The 22,385-nt window shown below is 55.5% G+C and overlaps 1 protein-coding gene across 1 annotated transcript in view; it reads right to left on the reverse strand.

The window, feature by feature from the left end:
- LOC132385578 (zinc finger protein Aiolos-like) overlaps window positions 1–22,385 on the reverse strand; it is a 316,982-nt gene that overhangs the window by 165,619 nt on the left and 128,978 nt on the right. The gene's annotated exons all lie outside the window — the stretch shown is intronic.

The raw sequence follows: 22,385 nt of genomic DNA on the forward strand, positions 1-22,385 counted from the left end.
TGACATAAACGAACACTCCCGATGCGATCACATCAGTCTCGTCTACAGACAAGCCCAGTCCGGACTCCATGGACATAATCGAACACTCCTGATGTGATCACATCAGTCTCGTCTACAGACAAGCCCTGTCGGGACTCCACGGACATAATCGAACACTCCTGATGTGATCACATCAGTCTCGTCTACAGACAAGCCCAGTCCGGACTCCCCTGACATAAACGAACACTCCTGATGCGATCACATCTGCCTCGTCTACAGACAAGCCCCACCCAGACTCCCCTGACATAAGCGAACACTCCTGATGTGATCACATCAGCCTCTTCTACAGACAAGCCCCGTCCAGACTCCCCTGACATAAACGAACACTCCTGATGCGATCACATCAGCCTCGTCTACAGACAAGCCCAGTCCGGACTCCCCGGACATAAACGAACACTCCTGATGGGATCACATCATCCTCGTCTACAGACAAGCCCCACCCGGACTCCCCTGACATAAACGAACACTCCTGATGGGATCACATCAGCCTCGTCTACAGACAAGTCCCGCCCGGACTCCCCTGACATAAACGAACACTCCTGATGTGATCACATCAGCCTCGTCTACAGACAAGCCCCGTCCAGACTCCCCTGACATAAACGAACACTCCTGATGCGATCACATCAGCCTCGTCTACAGACAAGCCCCGCCCGGACTCCCCGGACATAATCGAACACTCCTGATGGGATCACATTAGCCTCGTCTACAGAAAAGCCCCGCCCGGACTCCACTGACATAAACAAAGACTCCCGATACGATCACGTCAGCCTCGTCTACAGACAAGCCCTGCCCGGACTCCCCTGACATAAACGAACACTCTTGATGTGATCACATCAGCCTAGTCTGCAGACAAGCCCTGCCCGGACACCCGGACATAATAGAACACTCCTGATGGGATCACATCAGTCTCGTCTACAGACAAGCCCCGCCCGGACTCCCCTGACATAAATGAACACTCCCGATGCGATCACATCAGTCTCGTCTACAGACAAGCCCAGTCCGGACTCCATGGACATAATCGAACACTCCTGATGTGATCACATCAGTCTCGTCTACAGACAAGCCCTGTCGGGACTCCACGGACATAATCGAACACTCCTGATGTGATCACATCAGTCTCGTCTACAGACAAGCCCAGTCCGGACTCCACTGACATAAACGAACACTCCCGATGCGATCACATCAGCCTCGTCTACAGACAAGCCCCGCCCGGACTCCCCTGACATAAACGAACACTCCTGATGTGATCACATCAGCCTCGTCTACAGACAAGCCCCGCCTGGACACCCCTGACAGAAACGAACACTCCTGATGGGATCACATCAGCCTCGTCTACAGACAAGCCCAGTCCGGACTCCATGGACATAAACAAACACTCCTGATGTGATCACATCAGTCTCGTCTACAGACAAGCCCCGCCCGGACTCCCCTGACATAAACGATCACTCCTGATGAGATCACATCAGCCTCGTCTACAGACAAGCCCCGCCCGGACTCCCCTGACATCAACGAACACTCCTGATGCGATCACATCAGCCTCGTCTACAGACAAGCACCGCCCGGACTCCCCTGACATAAGCGAACACTCCTGATGCGATCACATCTGCCTCGTCTGCAGACAAGCCCCACCCAGACTCCCCTGACATAAGCGAACAGTCCTGATGCGATCACATCAGCCTCGTCTACAGACAAGCCCCGCCCGGACTCCCCTGACATAAACGAACACTCCTGATGCGATCACGTCAGCCTCGTCTACAGACAAGCCCCGCCCGGAGTCCCCTGACATAAGCGAACAGTCCAGATGGGATCACATCAGCCTCATCTACAGACAAGCCCCGCCCGGACTCCTCTGACATAAATGAACACTCCCGATGGGATCACATCAAACTCGTCTACAGACAAGCCCCGTCCGGACTCCCCTGAACTAAACGAACACTCCCGATGTGATCATATCAGCCTCGTATACAGACAAGCTCCGCCCGGACTCCCCGGACATAAACGAACACTCCTGATGGAATCACATCAGCCACGTCTACAGAGAAGCCCCGCCCGGACTCCACTGACATAAACGAACACTCCCGATGCGATCACATCAGCCTCGTCTACAGACAAGCCCGGCCCGGACTCCCCTGACATAAACGAACACTCCCGATGTGATAACATCAGCTACGTCTACAGACAAGCCCCGCCCGGACTCCCCTGACGTAAACGAACACTCCTGATGTGATCACATAAGCCTCATCTACAGACAAGCCCCGCCCGGACTCCCCTGACATAAACTAACTCTCCTGATGTGATCACATCAGCCTCGTCTACAGACAAGCCCCACCCAGACTCCCCTGACATAAGCGAACAGTCCTGATGCGATCACATCAGCCTCGTCTACAGACAAGCCCCGCCCGGACTCCACTGACATAAACGAACACTCCTGATGCGATCACGTCAGCCTCGTCTACAGACAAGCCCCGCCCGGACTCCCCTGACATAAGCGAACAGTCCAGATGGGATCACATCAGCCTCGTCTACAGACCAGCCCCGCCCGGACTCCTCTGACATAAATGAACACTCCCGATGGGATCACATCAAACTCGTCTACAGACAAGCCCCGCCCGGACTCCACTGACATAAACGAACACTCCTGATGCGATCACGTCAGCCTCGTCTACAGACAAGCCCCGCCCGGACTCCCCTGACATAAGCGAACAGTCCAGATGGGATCACATCAGCCTCGTCTACAGACCAGCCCCGCCCGGACTCCTCTGACATAAATGAACACTCCCGATGGGATCACATCAAACTCGTCTACAGACAAGCCCCGTCCGGACTCCCCTGAACTAAACGAAATCTCCCGATGTGATCATATCAGCCTCGTATACAGACAAGCCCCGCCTGGACACCCCTGACAGAAATGAACACTACTGATGCGATCACATCAGCCTCGTCTACAGACAAGCCCCGTCCGGACTCCCCTGAACTAAACGAAATCTCCCGATGTGATCATATCAGCCTCATATACAGACAAGCCCTGCCCGGACACCCGGACATAATAGAACACTCCTGATGGGATCACATCAGTCTCGTCTACAGACAAGCCCCGCCCGGACTCCCCTGACATAAATGAACACTCCCGATGCGATCACATCAGTCTCGTCTACAGACAAGCCCAGTCTGGACTCCATGGACATAATCGAACACTCCTGATGTGATCACATCAGTCTCGTCTACAGACAAGCCCAGTCCGGACTCCACTGACATAAACGAACACTCCTGATGGGATCACATCAGCCTCGTCTACAGACAAGCCCCGCCTGGACACCCCTGACAGAAACGAACACTCCTGATGGGATCACATCAGCCTCGTCTACAGACAAGCCCAGTCCGGACTCCATGGACATAAACAAACACTCCTGATGTGATCACATCAGTCTCGTCTACAGACAAGCCCCGCCCGGACTCCCCTGACATAAACGATCACTCCTGATGAGATCACATCAGCCTCGTCTACAGACAAGCCCCGCCCGGACTCCCCTGACATAAACGAACACTCCTGATGGGATCACATCAGCCTCGTCTACTGACAAGCCCCGCCCGGACTCCCCTGACATCAACGAACACTCCTGATGCGATCACATCAGCCTCGTCTACAGACAAGCACCGCCCGGACTCCCCTGACATAAGCGAACACTCCTGATGCGATCACATCTGCCTCGTCTGCAGACAAGCCCCACCCAGACTCCCCTGACATAAGCGAACAGTCCTGATGCGATCACATCAGCCTCGTCTACAGACAAGCCCCGCCCGGACTCCCCTGACATAAACGAACACTCCTGATGCGATCACGTCAGCCTCGTCTACAGACAAGCCCCGCCCGGAGTCCCCTGACATAAGCGAACAGTCCAGATGGGATCACATCAGCCTCATCTACAGACAAGCCCCGCCCGGACTCCTCTGACATAAAAGAACACTCCCGATGGGATCACAACAAACTCGTCTACAGACAAGCCCCGTCCGGACTCCCCTGAACTAAACGAACACTCCTGATGGGATCACATCAGCCTCGACTACAGACAAGCCCAGTCCGGACTCCCCGGACATAAACGAACACTCCTGATGGGATCACATCATCCTCGTCTACAGACAAGCCCCACCCGGACTCCCCTGACATAAACGAACCCTCCCAATGTGATCACATCTGCCTCGTCTACAGACAAGCCCCGTCCAGATTCCCCTGACATAAACGAACACTCCTGATGGGATCACATCAGCCTCGTCTACAGACAAGCCCCGCCCGGACTCCCCTGACATAAACGAACACTCCTGATGTGATCACATCAGCCTCGTCTACAGACAAGCCCCGCCTGGACACCCCTGACAGAAACGAACACTCCCGATGTGATCATATCAGCCTCGTATACAGACAAGCTCCGCCCGGACTCCCCGGACATAAACGTACACTCCTGATGGAATCACATCAGCCACGTCTACAGAGAAGCCCCGCCCGGACTCCACTGACATAAACGAACACTCCCGATGCGATCACATCAGCCTCGTCTACAGACAAGCCCGGCCCGGACTCCCCTGACATAAACGAACACTCCCGATGTGATAACATCAGCTACGTCTACAGACAAGCCCCGCCCGGACTCCCCTGACGTAAACGAACACTCCTGATGTGATCACATCAGCCTCGTCTACAGACAAGCCCACCCAGACTCCCCTGACATAAGCGAACAGTCCTGATGCGATCACATCAGCCTCGTCTACAGACAAGCCCCGCCCGGACTCCACTGACATAAACGAACACTCCTGATGCGATCACGTCAGCCTCGTCTACAGACAAGCCCCGCCCGGACTCCCCTGACATAAGCGAACAGTCCAGATGGGATCACATCAGCCTCGTCTACAGACCAGCCCCGCCCGGACTCCTCTGACATAAACTAACACTCCTGATGTGATCACATCAGCCTCGTCTACAGACAAGCCCACCCAGACTCCCCTGACATAAGCGAACAGTCCTGATGCGATCACATCAGCCTCGTCTACAGACAAGCCCCGCCCGGACTCCACTGACATAAACGAACACTCCTGATGCGATCACGTCAGCCTCGTCTACAGACAAGCCCCGCCCGGACTCCCCTGACATAAGCGAACAGTCCAGATGGGATCACATCAGCCTCGTCTACAGACCAGCCCCGCCCGGACTCCTCTGACATAAATGAACACTCCCGATGGGATCACATCAAACTCGTCTACAGACAAGCCCCGCCCGGACTCCACTGACATAAACGAACACTCCTGATGCGATCACGTCAGCCTCGTCTACAGACAAGCCCCGCCCGGACTCCCCTGACATAAGCGAACAGTCCAGATGGGATCACATCAGCCTCGTCTACAGACCAGCCCCGCCCGGACTCCTCTGACATAAATGAACACTCCCGATGGGATCACATCAAACTCGTCTACAGACAAGCCCCGTCCGGACTCCCCTGAACTAAACGAAATCTCCCGATGTGATCATATCAGCCTCGTATACAGACAAGCCCCGCCTGGACACCCCTGACAGAAATGAACACTACTGATGCGATCACATCAGCCTCGTCTGCAGACAAGCCCCGTCCGGACTCCCCGGACATAAACGACCACTCCCGAAGCGATGACATCAGCCTCGTCTACAGACAAGCCCCGCCTGGACTCCCCGGATATAAACGAACACTCCTGATGGGATCACATCAGCTTCGTCTACAGACAAGCCCCGCCCAGACTCCCCTGACATAAACGAACACTCCTGATGGGATCACATCAGCCTCGACTACAGACAAGCCCAGTCCGGACTCCCCGGACATAAACGAACACTCCTGATGGGATCACATCATCCTCGTCTACAGACAAGCCCCACCCGGACTCCCCTGACATAAACGAACCCTCCCAATGTGATCACATCTGCCTCGTCTACAGACAAGCCCCGTCCAGACTCCCCTGACATAAGCGAACACTCCTGATGGGATCACATCAGCCTCGTCTACAGACAAGTCCCGCCCGGACTCCCCTGACATAAGCGAACACTCCTGACGTGATCACATCAGCCTCGTCTACAGATAAGCCCGGCCCGGACTCCCCGGACATAATCGAACACTCCCGATGCGATCACATCAGCCTCGTCTACAGACAAGCCCGGCCCGGACTCCCCTGACATAAACGAACACTCCCGATGTGATAACATCAGCTACGTCTACAGACAAGCCCCGCCCGGACTCCCCTGACGTAAACGAACACTCCTGATGTGATCACATAAGCCTCGTCTACAGACAAGCTCCGCCCGGACTCCCCTGACATAAACGAACACTCCTGATGGGATTACATCAGCCACGTCTACAGAGAAGCCCCGCCCGGACTCCACTGACATAAACGAACACTCCCGATGCGATCACATCAGCCTCGTCTACTGACAAGCCCCGCCCGGACTCCCCTGACATAAACGAACACTCCTGATGCGATCACGTCAGCCTCGTCTACAGACAAGCCCCGCCCGGACTCCCCTGACATAAGCGAACAGTCCAGATGGGATCACATCAGCCTCGTCTACAGACCAGCCCCGCCCGGACTCCTCTGACATAAATGAACACTCCCGATGGGATCACATCAAACTCGTCTACAGACAAGCCCCGTCCGGACTCCCCTGAACTAAACGAAATCTCCCGATGTGATCATATCAGCCTCGTATACAGACAAGCTTCGCCCGGACTCCCCTGACATAAACGAACACTCCCGATGCGATCACATCAGCCTCGTCTACAGACCAGCCCGGCCCGGACTCCCCTGTATAAACGAACACTCCCGATGTGATCACATCAGCCTCGTCTACAGACAAGCCCCGCCTGGACACCCCTGACAGAAATGAACACTACTGATGCGATCACATCAGCCTCGTCTGCAGACAAGCCCCGTCCGGACTCCCCTGACATAAACTAACACTCCCGATGCGATGACATCAGCCTCGTCTACAGACAAGCCCCGCCTGGACTCCCCGGATATAAACGAACACTCCTGATGGGATCACATCAGCTTCGTCTACAGACAAGCCCCGCCCAGACTCCCCTGACATAAACGAACACTCCTGATGGGATCACATCAGCCTCGACTACAGACAAGCCCAGTCCGGACTCCCCGGACATAAACGAACACTCCTGATGGGATCACATCATCCTCGTCTACAGACAAGCCCCGCCCGGACTCCCCTGACATAAACGAACCCTCCCAATGTGATCACATCTGCCTCGTCTACAGACAAGCCCCGTCCAGATTCCCCTGACATAAACGAACACTCCTGATGGGATCACATCAGCTTCGTCTACAGACAAGCCCCGCCCGAACTCCCCTGACATAAGCGAACACTCCTGATGTGATCACATCAGCCTCGTCTACAGATAAGCCCCGCCCGGACTCCCCTGACATAAGCGAACACTCCTGATGTGATCACATCAGCCTCGTCTACAGATAAGCCCCGCCCGGACTCCCCGGACATAATCGAACACTCCTGATGTGATCACATCAGCCTCCTCTACAGAAAAGCCCCGCCCGGACTCCACTGACATAAACAAACACTCCCGATACGATCACGTCAGCCTCGTCTACAGACAAGCCCTGCCTGGACTCCCCGGACATAAACGAACACTCCTGATGGGATCACATCAGCCTCGTCTACAGACAAGCCAAGTCCGGACTCCCCGGACATAAACGAACACTCCTGATGGGATCACATCAGCCTCGTCTACAGACAAGCCCCACCCGGACTCCCCTGACATAAACGAACACTCCCGATGAGATCACATCAGCCTCGTCTACAGACAAGCCCCGTCCAGACTCCCCTGACATAAACGAACACTCCTGATGCGATCACATCAGCCTCGTCTACAGACAAGCCCCGCCCGGACACCCCAGACATAATCGAACACTACTGATGGGATCACATCAGCCTCGTCTACAGACAAGCCCCGCCCGGACTCCCCGGACATAAACGAACACTCCGGATGGGATCACTTCAGCCTCGTCTACGGACAAGCCCCGCCCGGACTCCCCGGACATAAACGAACACTCCTGATGGGATCACATCAGCCTCGTCTACAGACAAGCCCAGTCCGGACTCCCCGGACATAAACGAACACTCCTGATGGGATCACATCAGCCTCGTCTACAGACAAGCCCCACCCGGACTCCACTGACATAAACGAACACTCCCGATGAGATCACATCAGCCTCGTCTACAGACAAGCCCCACCCGGACTCCCCTGACATAAACGAACACTCCCGATGCGATCACATCAGCCTCGTCTACAGACAAGCCCCGTCCAGACTCCCCTGACATAAACGAACACTCCTGATGCGATCACATCAGCCTCGTCTACAGACAAGCCCCGCCCGGACTCCCCGGACATAATCGAACACTCCTGATGGGATCACATTAGCCTCGTCTACAGAAAAGCCCCGCCCGGACTCCACTGACATAAACAAACACTCCCGATACGATCACGTCAGCCTCGTCTACAGACAAGCCCTGCCCGGACTCCCCTGACATAATCGAACTCTCCTGATGTGATCACATCAGTCTCGTCTACAGACAAGCCCAGTCCGGACTCCACGGACATAATCGAACACTCCTGATGTGATCACATCAGTCTAGTCTACAGACAAGCCCAGTCCGGACTCCCCTGACATAAACGAACACTCCTGATGCGATCACATTTGCCTCGTCTACAGACAAGCCCCACCCAGACTCCCCTGACATAAGCGAACACTCCTGATGCGATCACATCAGCCTCGTCTACAGACAAGCCCCGCCTGGACTCCCCGGATATAAACGAACACTCCTGATGGGATCACATCAGCTTCGTCTACAGACAAGCCCCGCCCAGACTCCCCTGACATAAACGAACACTCCTGATGGGATCACATCAGCCTCGACTACAGACAAGCCCAGTCCGGACTCCCCGGACATAAACGAACACTCCTGATGGGATCACATCATCCTCGTCTACAGACAAGCCCCACCCGGACTCCCCTGACATAAACGAACCCTCCCAATGTGATCACATCTGCCTCGTCTACAGACAAGCCCCGTCCAGATTCCCCTGACATAAACGAACACTCCTGATGGGATCACATCAGCCTCGTCTACAGACAAGTCCCGCCCGGACTCCCCTGACATAAGCGAACTCTCCTGACGTGATCACATCAGCCTCGTCTACAGATAAGCCCGGCCCGGACTCCCCGGACATAATCGAACACTCCCGATGCGATCACATCAGCCTCGTCTACAGACAAGCCCGGCCCGGACTCCCCTGACATAAACGAACACTCCCGATGTGATAACATCAGCTACGTCTACAGACAAGCCCCGCCCGGACTCCCCTGACGTAAACGAACACTCCTGATGTGATCACATAAGCCTCGTCTACAGACAAGCCCCGCCCGGACTCCCCTGACATAAACGAACACTCCTGATGTGATCACATCAGCCTCGTCTACAGACAAGCCCCACCCAGACTCCCCTGACATAAGCGAACAGTCCTGATGCGATCACATCAGCCTCGTCTACAGACAAGCCCCGCCCGGACTCCACTGACATAAACGAACACTCCTGATGCGATCACGTCAGCCTCGTCTACAGACAAGCCCCGCCCGGACTCCCCTGACATAAGCGAACAGTCCAGATGGGATCACATCAGCCTCGTCTACAGACCAGCCCTGCCCGGACTCCTCTGACATAAATGAACACTCCCGATGGGATCACATCAAACTCGTCTACAGACAAGCCCCATCCGGACTTCCCTGAACTAAACGAAATCTCCCGATGTGATCATATCAGCCTCGTATACAGACAAGCTCCGCCCGGACTCCCCTGACATAAACGAACACTCCTGATGGGATTACATCAGCCACGTCTACAGAGAAGCCCCGCCCGGACTCCACTGACATAAACGAACACTCCCGATGCGATCACATCAGCCTCGTCTACAGACAAGCCCTGCCCGGACTCCACTAACATAAACGAACACTCCTGATGTGATCACGTTAGCCTCGTCTACAGACAAGCCCCGCCCGGACTCCCCTGACATAAGCGAACAGTCCAGATGGGATCACATCAGCCTCGTCTACAGACCAGCCCCGCCCGGACTCCTCTGACATAAATGAACACTCCCGATGGGATCACATCAAACTCGTCTACAGACAAGCCCCGTCCGGACTCCCCTGAACTAAACGAAATCTCCCGATGTGATCATATCAGCCTCGTATACAGACAAGCTCCGCCCGGACTCCACTGACATAAACGAACACTCCCGATGCGATCACATCAGCCTCGTCTACAGACCAGCCCGGCCCGGACTCCCCTGTATAAACGAACACTCCCGATGCGATCACATCAGCCTCGTCTACAGACCAGCCCGGCCCGGACTCCCCTGTATAAACGAACACTCCTGATGCGATCACATCAGCCTCGTCTGCAGACAAGCCCCGTCCGGACTCCCCGGACATAAACGACCACTCCCGAAGCGATGACATCAGCCTCGTCTACAGACAAGCCCCGCCTGGACTCCCCGGATATAAACGAACACTCCTGATGGGATCACATCAGCTTCGTCTACAGACAAGCCCCGCCCAGACTCCCCTGACATAAACGAACACTCCTGATGGGATCACATCAGCCTCGACTACAGACAAGCCCAGTCCGGACTCCCCGGACATAAACGAACACTCCTGATGGGATCACATCATCCTCGTCTACAGACAAGCCCCGCCCGGACTCCCCTGACATAAACGAACCCTCCCAATGTGATCACATCTGCCTCGTCTACAGACAAGCCCCGTCCAGATTCCCCTGACATAAACGAACACTCCTGATGGGATCACATCAGCTTCGTCTACAGACAAGCCCCGCCCGAACTCCCCTGACATAAGCGAACACTCCTGATGTGATCACATCAGCCTCGTCTACAGATAAGCCCCGCCCGGACTCCCCTGACATAAGCGAACACTCCTGATGTGATCACATCAGCCTCGTCTACAGATAAGCCCCGCCCGGACTCCCCGGACATAATCGAACACTCCTGATGTGATCACATCAGCCTCGTCTACAGACAAGCCCCACCCAGACTCCCCTGACATAAGCGAACAGTCCTGATGCGATCACATCAGCCTCGTCTACAGACAAGCCCCGCCCGGACTCCACTGACATAAACGAACACTCCTGATGCGATCACGTCAGCCTCGTCTACAGACAAGCCCCGCCCGGACTCCCCTGACATAAGCGAACAGTCCAGATGGGATCACATCAGCCTCGTCTACAGACCAGCCCCGCCCGGACTCCTCTGACATAAATGAACACTCCCGATGGGATCACATCAAACTCGTCTACAGACAAGCCCCATCCGGACTCCCCTGAACTAAACGAAATCTCCCGATGTGATCATATCAGCCTCGTATACAGACAAGCTCCGCCCGGACTCCCCTGACATAAACGAACACTCCTGATGGGATTACATCAGCCACGTCTACAGAGAAGCCCCGCCCGGACTCCACTGACATAAACGAACACTCCCGATGCGATCACATCAGCCTCGTCTACAGACAAGCCCTGCCCGGACTCCACTAACATAAACGAACACTCCTGATGCGATCACGTCAGCCTCGTCTACAGACAAGCCCCGCCCGGACTCCCCTGACATAAGCGAACAGTCCAGATGGGATCACATCAGCCTCGTCTACAGACCAGCCCCGCCCGGACTCCTCTGACATAAATGAACACTCCCGATGGGATCACATCAAACTCGTCTACAGACAAGCCCCGTCCGGACTCCCCTGAACTAAACGAAATCTCCCGATGTGATCATATCAGCCTCGTATACAGACAAGCTCCGCCCGGACTCCACTGACATAAACGAACACTCCCGATGCGATCACATCAGCCTCGTCTACAGACCAGCCCGGCCCGGACTCCCCTGTATAAACGAACACTCCCGATGTGATCACATCAGCCTCGTCTACAGACAAGCCCCGCCTGGACACCCCTGACAGAAATGAACACTACTGATGCGATCACATCAGCCTCGTCTGCAGACAAGCCCCGTCCGGACTCCCCGGACATAAACGACCACTCCCGAAGCGATGACATCAGCCTCGTCTACAGACAAGCCCCGCCTGGACTCCCCGGATATAAACGAACACTCCCAATGCGATCACATCAGCCTCGTCAACAGACAAGCCCCGCCCAGACTCCCCTGACATAAACGAACACTCCTGATGGGATCACATCAGCTTCGTCTACAGACAAGCCCCGCCCAGACTCCCCTGACATAAACGAACACTCCTGATGGGATCACATCAGCCTCGACTACAGACAAGCCCAGTCCGGACTCCCCGGACATAAACGAACACTCCTGATGGGATCACATCATCCTCGTCTACAGACAAGCCCCGCCCGGACTCCCCTGACATAAACGAACCCTCCCAATGTGATCACATCTGCCTCGTCTACAGACAAGCCCCGTCCAGATTCCCCTGACATAAACGAACACTCCTGATGGGATCACATCAGCTTCGTCTACAGACAAGCCCCGCCCGAACTCCCCTGACATAAGCGAACACTCCTGATGTGATCACATCAGCCTCGTCTACAGATAAGCCCCGCCCGGACTCCCCTGACATAAGCGAACACTCCTGATGTGATCACATCAGCCTCGTCTACAGATAAGCCCCGCCTGGACTCCCCGGACATAATCGAACACTCCTGATGTGATCACATCAGCCTCGTCTACAGAAAAGCCCCGCCCGGACTCCACTGACATAAACAAACACTCCCGATACGATCACGTCAGCCTCGTCTACAGACAAGCCCCGCCTGGACTCCCCGGACATAAACGAACACTCCTGATGGGATCACATCAGCCTCGTCTACAGACAAGCCAAGTCCGGACTCCCCGGACATAAACGAACACTCCTGATGGGATCACATCAGCCTCGTCTACAGACAAGCCCCACCCGGACTCCCCTGACATAAACGAACACTCCCAATGAGATCACATCAGCCTCGTCTACAGACAAGCCCCGTCCAGACTCCCCTGACATAAACGAACACTCCTGATGCGATCACATCAGCCTCGTCTACAGACAAGCCCCGCCCGGACACCCCAGACATAATCGAACACTACTGATGGGATCACATCAGCCTCGTCTACAGACAAGCCCCGCCCGGACTCCCCGGACATAAACGAACACTCCGGATGGGATCACTTCAGCCTCGTCTACGGACAAGCCCCGCCCGGACTCCCCGGACATAAACGAACACTCCTGATGGGATCACATCAGCCTCGTCTACAGACAAGCCCAGTCCGGACTCCCCGGACATAAACGAACACTCCTGATGGGATCACATCAGCCTCGTCTACAGACAAGCCCCACCCGGACTCCACTGACATAAACGAACACTCCCGATGAGATCACATCAGCCTCGTCTACAGACAAGCCCCACCCGGACTCCCCTGACATAAACGAACACTCCCGATGCGATCACATCAGCCTCGTCTACAGACAAGCCCCGTCCAGACTCCCCTGACATAAACGAACACTCCTGATGCGATCACATCAGCCTCGTCTACAGACAAGCCCCGCCCGGACTCCCCGGACATAATCGAACACTCCTGATGGGATCACATTAGCCTCGTCTACAGAAAAGCCCCGCCCGGACTCCACTGACATAAACAAACACTCCCGATACGATCACGTCAGCCTCGTCTACAGACAAGCCCTGCCCGGACTCCCCTGACATAATCGAACTCTCCTGATGTGATCACATCAGTCTCGTCTACAGACAAGCCCAGTCCGGACTCCACGGACATAATCGAACACTCCTGATGTGATCACATCAGTCTCGTCTACAGACAAGCCCAGTCCGGACTCCCCTGACATAAACGAACACTCCTGATGCGATCACATTTGCCTCGTCTACAGACAAGCCCCACCCAGACTCCCCTGACATAAGCGAACACTCCTGATGCGATCACATCAGCCTCGTCTACAGACAAGCCCCGCCCGGACTCCCCTGAGATAAACGAACACTCCTGATGCGATCACGTCAGCCTAGTCTACAGACAAGCCCCGCCCGGACTCCCCTGACATAAACGAACACTCCTGATAAGATCACGTCAGCCTCGTCTACAGACAAGCACTGTCCGGACTCCCCAGACATAAACGAACACTCCCGATGCGATCACATCAGCTTCGTTTACAGACAAGCCCCGTCCGGACTCCCCTGACATAAACGAACACTCCTGATGCGATCACTTCAGCCTCGTCTACAGAACAAGCCCCGTCCGGACTCCCCTGACATAAACGAACACTCCTGATGGGATCACATCAACCTCGTCTACTGACAAGCCCCGACCGGACACCCCTGACATAAACGAACACTCCCGATGCGATCACATCAGCCTCGTCTACAGACAAGCCCCGCCCGGACTCCCCTGACATAAACGAACACTCCTGATGCGATCACATCAGCCTCGTCTCCAGACAAGCCCCGTCCGGACTCCCCTGACATAAACGAACACTCCTGATGGGATCACGTCAGCCTCATCTACAGACAAGCCCCGCCCGGACTCCCCTGACATAAACGAACACTCCTGATGCGATTACTTCAGCCTCGTCTACAGACACGCCCCGTCCGCACTCCCCTGACATAAACAAACACTCCTGATGCGATCACATCAGCCTCGTCTACAGACAAACCCCGCGCAGACTCCACGGACATAATCGAACACTCCTGAAGCGATCACGTCAGCCTCGTCCACAGACAAGCCCCGCCCGGACTCCGCTGACCTAAACGAACACTCCCGATGTGATCAGATCAGCCTCGTCTACAGACAAGCGCCGCCCGGACTCGCCGGACTTAAATGAACACTCCTGATGGGATCACGTCAGCCTCGTCTACAGACAAGACCCGCCCGGACTCCCCTGACCTAAACAAACAGTCCCGATGCGATCACATCAGCCTCGTCTACAGACAAGCACCGTCCGGACTCCCCTGACATAAACGAACACTCCTGATGTGATCACATCAGCCTAGTCTACAGACAAGACCCGCCCGGACTCCCCTGACATAAACGAACACTCCTGATGCGATCACTTCAGCCTCGTCTACAGAACAAGCCCCGTCCGGACTCCCCTGACATAAACGAACACTCCCAATGCGATCACATCAACCTCGTCTACTGACAAGCCCCGACCGGACACCCCTGACATAAACGAACACTCCCGATGCGATCACGTCAGCCTCGTCTACAGACAAGCCCCGTCCGGACTCCCCTGACATAAACGAACACTCCTGATGCGATCACTTCAGCCTCGTCTACAAAACAAGCCCCGCCCGGACTCCCGTGACATAAACGAACACTCCTGATGGGATCACGTCAGTCTCTTCTACAGACAAGCCCCGTCCGGACTCCCCTGACATAAACGAACACTCCCGATGCGATCACATCAGTCTCGTCTACAGACAAGCCCCGTCCGGACTCCCCGGACATAAACTAACACTCCTGATGCGATCACATCAGCCTCGTTTACAGACAAGCCCCGTCCGGACTCCCCTGACATAAACGAACACTCCCGATGCGATCACATCAGCCTCGTCTACAGACAAGCCCTGCCCGGACTCCCCTGACATAATCGAACACTCCTGATGGGATCACATCAGCGTCGTCTACAGACAAGCCCCGCCCGGACTCCCCTGACGTAAACGAACACTCCTGATGCGATCACATCAGCCTCGTTTACAGACAAGCCCCGTCCGGACTCCCCTGACATAAACGAACACTCCCGATGCGATCACATCAGCCTCGTCTACAGACAAGCCCTGCCCGGACTCCCCTGACATAATCGAACACTCCTGATGGGATCACATCAGACTCGTCTACAGACAAGCCCCGCCCGAACTCCCCTGACATAAACGCACACTCCCGATACGATCACATCAGCCTCGACTACAGACAAGCCCCACCCGGACTCCCCTGACATAAACGAACACTCCCGATGCGATCACATCAGCCTCGTCTACTGACAAGCCCCGACCGGACAGCCCTGACATAAACTAACACTCCTGATGCGATCACATCAGCCTCGTCTACAGAGAAGCCCCGCCCGAACTCCCCTGACATAAACGCACACTCCCGATACGATCACATCAGCCTCGTCTACAGACAAGCCCCGCCCGAACTCCCTTGACATAATCGCACACTCCCGATGCGATCACGTCAGCCTCGTCTATAGACAAGCCCCGTCCGGACTCCCCTGACCTAAACGAACACTCCTGATGTGATCACATCAACCTCGTCAACTGACAAGCCCCGACCGGACTCCCCTGACATAAACGAACACTCCTGATGCGATCACGTCAGCCTCGTCTACAGACAAGCACCGTCCGGACTCCCCTGACATAAACGAACACTCCTGATGGGATCACATGAGCCTCGTCTACAGACAAGCCCCGTCCGGACTCCCCTGACATGAACGAACACTCCTGATGTGATCACATAAGCCTCGTCTACAGACAAGCCCCGCCCGGACTCCCCGGACATAAACGAACACTCCCTATGCGATCACATCAGCCACGTCTACAGACAAGCCCCGCCCGGACTCCCCTGACATAAACGAACACTCCTGATGCGATCACATCAGCCTCGTCTACAGACAAGCCCCGCCCGGAGACCCCTGACATAAACGAACACCCCTGATGCGATCACATCATCCTCGTCTACAGACAAGCCCCGCCCGGACTCCCCTGACATAAACGAACACTGCTGATGCGATCACATCAGCCTCGTCTACAGACAAGCCCCGCCCGGACTCCCCTGACGTAAACGAACACTCCTGATGCGATCACATCAGCCTCGTTTACAGACAAGCCCCATCCGGACTCCCCTGACATAAGCGAACACTCCTGATGCGATTACGGCAGCCTCGTCTACAGACAAGCCCCGCCCGGACTCACCTGACCTAAACGAACACTCCCGATGCGATCACATCAGCCTCGTCCACATACAAGCCCCGCTTGGACTCCCCTGACATAAACGAACACACCTGATGCGATCACATCAGCCTCGTCTACAGACACGCCCCGTCCGGACTCCCCTGACATAAACGAACACTCCCGATGCGATCACATCAGCCTCGTCTACAGACAAGCCCCGCCCGGACTCCCCTGACATAAACTAACACTCCTGATGCGATCACGTCAGCCTCGTCTACAGACAAGCCCAGCCCGGACTCCCCTGACATAAACGAACACTCCCGATGCGATCACATCAGCTTCGTCTACAGACAAGCACCGCCCAGACTCCCTTGACATAAACGAACACTCTTGATGGGATCACATCAGCTTCGTCTACAGACAAGCCCCGTCCGAACTCCCTTGACATAAACGCACACTCCCGATACGATCACATCAGCCTCGTCTACAGACAAGCCCCGACCGGACACCCCTGACATAAACTAACACTCCTGATGCGATCACATCAGCCTCGTCTACAGACAAGCCCCGCCCGGACTCCCCTGACATAAATGAACACTCCTGATGCGATCACGTCAGCCTCGTCTACAGATAAGCCCCGCCTGGACTCCCCGGACATAATCGAACACTCCTGATGTGATCACATCAGCCTCGTCTACAGAAAAGCCCCGCCCGGACTCCACTGACATAAACAAACACTCCCGATACGATCACGTCAGCCTCGTCTACAGACAAGCCCTGCCTGGACTCCCCGGACATAAACGAACACTCCTGATGGGATCACATCAGCCTCGTCTACAGACAAGCCAAGTCCGGACTCCCCGGACATAAACGAACACTCCTGATGGGATCACATCAGCCTCGTCTACAGACAAGCCCCACCCGGACTCCCCTGACATAAACGAACACTCCCGATGAGATCACATCAGCCTCGTCTACAGACAAGCCCCGTCCAGACTCCCCTGACATAAACGAACACTCCTGATGCGATCACATCAGCCTCGTCTACAGACAAGCCCCGCCCGGACACCCCAGACATAATCGAACACTACTGATGGGATCACATCAGCCTCGTCTACAGACAAGCCCCGCCCGGACTCCCCGGACATAAACGAACACTCCGGATGGGATCACTTCAGCCTCGTCTACGGACAAGCCCCGCCCGGACTCCCCGGACATAAACGAACACTCCTGATGGGATCACATCAGCCTCGTCTACAGACAAGCCCAGTCCGGACTCCCCGGACATAAACGAACACTCCTGATGGGATCACATCAGCCTCGTCTACAGACAAGCCCCACCCGGACTCCACTGACATAAACGAACACTCCCGATGAGATCACATCAGCCTCGTCTACAGACAAGCCCCACCCGGACTCCCCTGACATAAACGAACACTCCCGATGCGATCACATCAGCCTCGTCTACAGACAAGCCCCGTCCAGACTCCCCTGACATAAACGAACACTCCTGATGCGATCACATCAGCCTCGTCTACAGACAAGCCCCGCCCGGACTCCCCGGACATAATCGAACACTCCTGATGGGATCACATTAGCCTCGTCTACAGAAAAGCCCCGCCCGGACTCCACTGACATAAACAAACACTCCCGATACGATCACGTCAGCCTCGTCTACAGACAAGCCCTGCCCGGACTCCCCTGACATAATCGAACTCTCCTGATGTGATCACATCAGTCTCGTCTACAGACAAGCCCAGTCCGGACTCCACGGACATAATCGAACACTCCTGATGTGATCACATCAGTCTCGTCTACAGACAAGCCCAGTCCGGACTCCCCTGACATAAACGAACACTCCTGATGCGATCACATTTGCCTCGTCTACAGACAAGCCCCACCCAGACTCCCCTGACATAAGCGAACACTCCTGATGCGATCACATCAGCCTCGTCTACAGACAAGCCCCGCCCGGACTCCCCTGAGATAAACGAACACTCCTGATGCGATCACGTCAGCCTAGTCTACAGACAAGCCCCGCCCGGACTCCCCTGACATAAACGAACACTCCTGATAAGATCACGTCAGCCTCGTCTACAGACAAGCACTGTCCGGACTCCCCAGACATAAACGAACACTCCCGATGCGATCACATCAGCTTCGTTTACAGACAAGCCCCGTCCGGACTCCCCTGACATAAACGAACACTCCTGATGCGATCACTTCAGCCTCGTCTACAGAACAAGCCCCGTCCGGACTCCCCTGACATAAACGAACACTCCTGATGGGATCACATCAACCTCGTCTACTGACAAGCCCCGACCGGACACCCCTGACATAAACGAACACTCCCGATGCGATCACATCAGCCTCGTCTACAGACAAGCCCCGCCCGGACTCCCCTGACATAAACGAACACTCCTGATGCGATCACATCAGCCTCGTCTCCAGACAAGCCCCGTCCGGACTCCCCTGACATAAACGAACACTCCTGATGGGATCACGTCAGCCTCATCTACAGACAAGCCCCGCCCGGACTCCCCTGACATAAACGAACACTCCTGATGCGATTACTTCAGCCTCGTCTACAGACACGCCCCGTCCGCACTCCCCTGACATAAACAAACACTCCTGATGCGATCACATCAGCCTCGTCTACAGACAAACCCCGCGCAGACTCCACGGACATAATCGAACACTCCTGAAGCGATCACGTCAGCCTCGTCCACAGACAAGCCCCGCCCGGACTCCGCTGACCTAAACGAACACTCCCGATGTGATCAGATCAGCCTCGTCTACAGACAAGCGCCGCCCGGACTCGCCGGACTTAAATGAACACTCCTGATGGGATCACGTCAGCCTCGTCTACAGACAAGACCCGCCCGGACTCCCCTGACCTAAACAAACAGTCCCGATGCGATCACATCAGCCTCGTCTACAGACAAGCACCGTCCGGACTCCCCTGACATAAACGAACACTCCTGATGTGATCACATCAGCCTAGTCTACAGACAAGACCCGCCCGGACTCCCCTGACATAAACGAACACTCCTGATGCGATCACTTCAGCCTCGTCTACAGAACAAGCCCCGTCCGGACTCCCCTGACATAAACGAACACTCCCAATGCGATCACATCAACCTCGTCTACTGACAAGCCCCGACCGGACACCCCTGACATAAACGAACACTCCCGATGCGATCACGTCAGCCTCGTCTACAGACAAGCCCCGTCCGGACTCCCCTGACATAAACGAACACTCCTGATGCGATCACTTCAGCCTCGTCTACAAAACAAGCCCCGCCCGGACTCCCGTGACATAAACGAACACTCCTGATGGGATCACGTCAGTCTCTTCTACAGACAAGCCCCGTCCGGACTCCCCTGACATAAACGAACACTCCCGATGCGATCACATCAGTCTCGTCTACAGACAAGCCCCGTCCGGACTCCCCGGACATAAACTAACACTCCTGATGCGATCACATCAGCCTCGTTTACAGACAAGCCCCGTCCGGACTCCCCTGACATAAACGAACACTCCCGATGCGATCACATCAGCCTCGTCTACAGACAAGCCCTGCCCGGACTCCCCTGACATAATCGAACACTCCTGATGGGATCACATCAGCGTCGTCTACAGACAAGCCCCGCCCGGACTCCCCTGACGTAAACGAACACTCCTGATGCGATCACATCAGCCTCGTTTACAGACAAGCCCCGTCCGGACTCCCCTGACATAAACGAACACTCCCGATGCGATCACATCAGCCTCGTCTACAGACAAGCCCTGCCCGGACTCCCCTGACATAATCGAACACTCCTGATGGGATCACATCAGACTCGTCTACAGACAAGCCCCGCCCGAACTCCCCTGACATAAACGCACACTCCCGATACGATCACATCAGCCTCGACTACAGACAAGCCCCACCCGGACTCCCCTGACATAAACGAACACTCCCGATGCGATCACATCAGCCTCGTCTACTGACAAGCCCCGACCGGACAGCCCTGACATAAACTAACACTCCTGATGCGATCACATCAGCCTCGTCTACAGAGAAGCCCCGCCCGAACTCCCCTGACATAAACGCACACTCCCGATACGATCACATCAGCCTCGTCTACAGACAAGCCCCGCCCGAACTCCCTTGACATAATCGCACACTCCCGATGCGATCACGTCAGCCTCGTCTATAGACAAGCCCCGTCCGGACTCCCCTGACCTAAACGAACACTCCTGATGCGATCACATCAGCCTCGTCTACAGACAAGCCCCGCCCGGACACCCCAGACATAATCGAACACTACTGATGGGATCACATCAGCCTCGTCTACAGACAAGCCCCGCCCGGACTCCCCGGACATAAACGAACACTCCGGATGGGATCACTTCAGCCTCGTCTACGGACAAGCCCCGCCCGGACTCCCCGGACATAAACGAACACTCCTGATGGGATCACATCAGCCTCGTCTACAGACAAGCCCAGTCCGGACTCCCCGGACATAAACGAACACTCCTGATGGGATCACATCAGCCTCGTCTACAGACAAGCCCCACCCGGACTCCACTGACATAAACGAACACTCCCGATGAGATCACATCAGCCTCGTCTACAGACAAGCCCCACCCGGACTCCCCTGACATAAACGAACACTCCCGATGCGATCACATCAGCCTCGTCTACAGACAAGCCCCGTCCAGACTCCCCTGACATAAACGAACACTCCTGATGCGATCACATCAGCCTCGTCTACAGACAAGCCCCGCCCGGACTCCCCGGACATAATCGAACACTCCTGATGGGATCACATTAGCCTCGTCTACAGAAAAGCCCCGCCCGGACTCCACTGACATAAACAAACACTCCCGATACGATCACGTCAGCCTCGTCTACAGACAAGCCCTGCCCGGACTCCCCTGACATAATCGAACTCTCCTGATGTGATCACATCAGTCTCGTCTACAGACAAGCCCAGTCCGGACTCCACGGACATAATCGAACACTCCTGATGTGATCACATCAGTCTCGTCTACAGACAAGCCCAGTCCGGACTCCCCTGACATAAACGAACACTCCTGATGCGATCACATTTGCCTCGTCTACAGACAAGCCCCACCCAGACTCCCCTGACATAAGCGAACACTCCTGATGCGATCACATCAGCCTCGTCTACAGACAAGCCCCGCCCGGACTCCCCTGAGATAAACGAACACTCCTGATGCGATCACGTCAGCCTAGTCTACAGACAAGCCCCGCCCGGACTCCCCTGACATAAACGAACACTCCTGATAAGATCACGTCAGCCTCGTCTACAGACAAGCACT

The sequence above is a fragment of the Hypanus sabinus genome (assembly GCF_030144855.1).
Source record: "Hypanus sabinus isolate sHypSab1 chromosome X1 unlocalized genomic scaffold, sHypSab1.hap1 SUPER_X1_unloc_1, whole genome shotgun sequence".
NCBI classification, from domain to species: domain Eukaryota; kingdom Metazoa; phylum Chordata; class Chondrichthyes; order Myliobatiformes; family Dasyatidae; genus Hypanus; species Hypanus sabinus.